The following is a 5577-nucleotide window of genomic DNA, read 5'->3' on the forward strand; positions in this document are numbered from 1 at the left end:
ATCAGCGCACTATATAAGACGGAGCGGAGAACGTCTTCGTCAGTCCTCGTTCGGTTCACCTGAAGAGGGCTGGCAGTTGTCCAGCCAAAATATGGTGCAATGAAGTTAAAGAAGACCGGCTGCAAGCCCGAAATCTTTTTCAACAGTTGATTCGCCGGGAAAATTTCAAATTTTACATACTATTGATTTCTATCAAACCATTCCTTGAAAAAGGAAAGGGGGATGACAGAAGAAACGGATGAAGATTCGCAACATCTATTACGTAGTCGCATAATCTACAGGTACTGTAAATTTGCTATGAAACGACATCACAGCACCACGAAAAAAGATTTTAAAGATTTAGTTAACGATCAAAGAGCAAAAGTTTACAACGATCGGTAGACGGCATTCATTGTTCTGTGCTTCAAGAAGCACTTGAAGAAAATGGAGGTACGAATGGTAAAACTTCTGACGTCGCACGCAGTTGCAAGTATTTTCGTTGGAATCGAAACAAGTGTTAGCGACTCAACATACTATTTATAATTCTGTATAGATGCTAGATAAGCCAAGGGGGATGCCTGGAACGATTTCTCGATCTAAAACCCGCTATTGTGGAATTTATGAAAGAGAAAGGAGTGCAGGAAAGAAAATTACAACATCCGCAAGTATTTCAGACATAACGTTTTTAATAGACTTGACAGCACGCTGTTCATAATATGACACTGCAAAGCAAAAAACAACTAATTTATGATGCGATGAAGATGGAAAACTTCTGGTAAAAACCACCGCCAATTTCCCTATCCACCTATGTATATTGGCGTTAAAGAAAACACGAGGTTTATAGAATTAGCTATGGCCTTACAAAGATAGTTTTCGTAACGTGTTGAGGACACGGCCTATCTTACAACTGTTTTCCAAATGCTTTCGAGACCGTTGGCCGTTTTAGCTGAAAGTGCCCATGGACACGTGCAGATGTAACTGACTGATCTGCAGTATAGATACTGTTTTAAACACAAATTCTTTTACGTTATTATTGTCCATGACACCTAAATTGTTTTCCTCGGACTTCGTTTTCAAGTCACCATAATTACGTTACCTTATTTCGACCAAAATACAAGGCATGTGTGTGAAAGATCTTTTTTTGATTATGAAAGTTAATAAGTCCTGATTGAATGGCAACCTGAATGCGGGAATCTGTAAAATGGCCTGCGTCTGTATGCTGATAGTTTATGCCAGGTAAAACTTGTATTATGTCTCCACAGCACCAAGAATAATAAAATGATTTGTTATGTTTGTGATCTATGATGTTGAGAAATGTGACATATGATACCAAGTAGTAGGCAGTGCGACTTCATTGTCATTTAAATGAAGCACGTTCTCAGTTTCCCCCTCTTCCCCTTCCTCACGTTCCGATAGCTGAGCTGACTTGAAAGCATAAATGAATAGATCAATGAGTATAGAAGTACAAAGCCAGAAAAAAAATCCACTCTGAAGGAAAAGTGGTATGACCGATAGTACGTCATTGCAGGAGCATATGATAACAAATTCAAACGAAATGAAACACACATTTCACAGTGATAGATGCCCAATAAGTCGCATAAATACACAGTGTACTCCCTCTGGCTGCAGTGCATGCAAACGATCATAAAGTTGCAAAATTGCATCCTGCGATAGATTATCTTAAGAACCCTGCTCCATTTGTTGCTATACGCCAATGGTTCTTGCAAGGCCGTGGAGAAAGAGTAGTGTCCTGCTTCACCATGTCCCATGTGTGTCCAGTTTTCGAAAGATTTGCTCATCTTGCTGATCAGGGCAGTTTTTGTACGCTACGAAGAACATGTTGTGCTGCAGCTGCCGTATGTAGACGTGCACTGTTTCGCTGAAAAAGCACATCATGTTCCTGTCGAAGAAGTGGTGGTAGCACTGGGATAGCAACCTGTGCAATGTAGCCAAAACTGGTCATTCTACCCTGCAGAAACACCAAATGTGACCACGAGCTGTTTCTGATGGACCCTCACATGATGAAGCCATGTTTGGGATCTGTGTTTTGTGGGTGAATGTAGTGCGCAATAAGAGTTGCACCAGGCCTATGTCGTACACACGTACGTCCATTACTCACATACAGAAAGAACCTACTCTCATCACTGAAGACAACAGAGCGCCATATCACTCTCCTGTCAACTTTTCGCGACAGGAGAGTAGCCACACTTGGCGGTGTCGTGTCAGTGGTTACCTGGCCAGAGGACTATGTGATCCCAGTCCTGTCGCAAGCAACAGGTTCCAAATGGTCCTTGGTCATGCAGCAAGTTCAACATGTCGCCAGATTTCTTATCTGGATTATGTTCGGTCGGACGCCAATGTTCACACAATGCCTCAGTCTCGAGATGTGTCGGAAATACGCAGACTTACAGAATTTGATCTCCAGGTGTAGGGATGTTTCCCAGACCACTGCTGAAAGCAAAGACGCACCACCGACACACTGTGCCCAATACATCCAGGAACCTGTAGATGCGTCAGTCCATCATCTCACAGGCCCTCAGTGTGCTATAATTGAAATAGCTGAATTTTTTAGCGGGAATACGTACTTATTGGTGCGGAACTGTTATGCCCTAGAATTTATGTAGAAACATTTTTCACCTCTAAAATCAGTGCAGTTACTGCCTGCGGAGTCAAAGTGGAGGTCTCACAGACATAGTTCCTGAGCGTCATCTGATCGTCGATGACCGTGACAGACGAATCACTAACACTGCAGCCCCTCAGTCTCAGTATGGTCAGGTCATCACCTGGTGCTACTGGGCATAGTCCCTGAGGATGTTACATACTTTTTCTGTCAGTATAAACGGAGAGGTCTTGTCACGAGAAAGATTGAAACTAAAATGCCAGAATTAATAGTGATACATTGACCAACAAGGAAACGATCAGTATAATGTGTGAAATCTTATGGGACTTAACTGCTTAGGTCATCAGTCCCTAAGCTTACACACTAATTAACCTAAATTAACCTAAAGACACACACACACACACATCCATGCCCGAGGGAGGACTCGAACCTCCGCCGGGACCAGCGGCACAGTCCATGACTGCAGCGCCCTAGACCGCTCAGCTAATGCCGCGCGGCCGATCAGTTTACAGATCAAGTAAGTGGGAGAAAGACCAAATGGTGACCACCCACAGTTATAGAGGCGCTGAACAACAGGACTTAATAGCCAGATGTCTAACAACTGAAGAAAGAAGGATAAGAAATAAATGCCTTGAATGAATCCATGTTGGCGAAGCGTTGATGGTGTTGCTCGAGATCTTTTGCTTTATTGCAAGGAGTGAGAGCACAGGATTCAACTGAATTAAATCCCGAATGTTTCCCATTGACATTAGAGCGGACAAATTTTCAGCACCTTTTGTCTATAAGGCAACTAGGTTGCGTAAAATTTGTAGAGCTATGAATCTAAGATTTAAATGGGGCTAAATTAGATGAGAATGATGTTACTTATGTGTAGATGATATTTTGCATATGTTCAGACATTCATTTTGTATTTTTTATCTCTGTACGGCGTTAAGCAGATGGAATTCAACAGCAGAGATCCTTATGCCACAGCATGTGCTGAATGGGGCTGCCAAAGTCGTAAGGGTGCCAAGTAGCACCTTAGCGTACTCTGTTCCTACGAAATACGATGTAGAAGCCAGGGAACAGTATAAATGACGAAAAAAGAACTTTCTTTATGTGTATGCTTCCTCGGCCGCTGACTTAACCAGTAAAATTCTTCTGGGTTAGTGACCTCACTGTCAAAGTGTAATATTCTCCGACGTTTCGGCCACTATCGCAGATGTCCTTCCTCAGGGTATTTTTCCTAACTGCAAAAACACTGTGAGGAAGGTCATTTGCAATAGTGACCGAAACGTCTGAGTGTTTTACTCAATGAAAATGCGCTCACATTATTCACGAAATTCTTGTGTAAGGCAGCTTAAACATTGCTCAAACCACAGCACTGTACTATATATGTGTTAAGAGTTCATCGATGTTGAAAAAGAGCAAAAATACTTTGATTCGAAAAATAACATTAGAGTAGGAAATCAGGAAATAAAAATTAATTTGAAACTGAGTATTATAAATGTTGAAAACAGAGTCTACAGTAAACGGATGAATTTAAATAAAAAAGGTGAAAAAGTTCGACTTGGACAAATATTATACAGTTATATGTTTCGAAAATCTGTATAGGAGAACAGATATATTTTATAAGCAAATACTCAACATTTTCATTATGACTCTTCATTACGTGCAGATTTCGACTTCCAAGGGAAACTCATAGTGGGTCCGCAACTGAGGGTAATGATTTCAACAAACGCAGGCATTGCCTGCGGGAAACTCAGAGGCCTTTGTAATTAATGTACAGACATACCGCCACAGTTCACGTATAATTGGATTTATTTGACTGGTTTCACTCATCAGAAACGAGCATTGTCAAATGTTGCCACCAGGGCGACGGATGCCCGGTTCCGAGGATGTACGTATCTTTTGAACGAAATGTGGTGCTTCATCTGTAAAGTTAACAAATCTTTCAACAGAAACAACTATCTTGACTTATTTCGTCATAATAAGTTTCGATCCTAAAGGTTCATTATCATACAGCTTTGACAATTGTAAAGCGTCACAAAAGAAGGAAATAAATACCGAAGTTAAACATGGACATTGAAATTAAACCGTAAGTGCACATCGTATTGGGCGTCATATGCAGGCTCGCACCACACGCAAATAAATAATAATAATAATTTATTTATCATACGTAGAATTAGAATTCATTTCCATTTATCGCAGCCACTTTACAACTGTTAATTGTCTATGGTAGTGAGCAGTTGACAGTGATGCCATAGAGTCGAAACTAGTTATGGTAAAGGAAATGATGTAAGCTTTGGATGTCAAATATTCATTTTCGAATACGTTGTTATTGATATCGTTGTTTGTGTTGTTACTCCTCTTGTTGCTATTGTTGTCGTAATCATCTGCCAGAAGACTAGTTTGACACAGATTTCCATGCTAGAACATGCTATGGAACTCTCTTCCTTTCTGCATAGCTATTGAAGACGACATCCATTCGAGCACATTTGCTTGAGACATGCGTTTAAATCAGAGCGAAATCCCTTCTGTGCCACTCTATCGTTGAGCCACTTTCTCGATCTCCTTCTCAGTAGCAGGAACTCGACTCTATGATAACCTCCCGCAGATATTAGAGTACTGAATAACATCTCCAGCTTCTGAATACAGTTAGTGACATACCTACTAAACCAACAATAATGATTACCACTGTCCCTATGCACGCTCTTTAACCTTGTATATCCTTCTTTCCAAGCAGATCTTTCTCAGTATCCTTAGCTGGTGCAGTCTCCTTAAATTTCCATTCCCTAGAAATCGCTATATCAGGAAACATCTGTTTTGTACATCTATAAGTTCTTTTTATATCTGCCACTGTCGTTATTGTTATTGTTATTATTATTATTATTACTACTATTACAACTGCTAGTGGCAGCAGCAGCAGTAGTACAAGTACTGCAAGTATTGATGTAATTAGTCCATAGTCAGTATTACTTAATCATATAGTCACTATA

Source organism: Schistocerca americana, chromosome 4, assembly GCF_021461395.2.
Source record: "Schistocerca americana isolate TAMUIC-IGC-003095 chromosome 4, iqSchAmer2.1, whole genome shotgun sequence".
Lineage (NCBI taxonomy): Eukaryota > Metazoa > Arthropoda > Insecta > Orthoptera > Acrididae > Schistocerca > Schistocerca americana.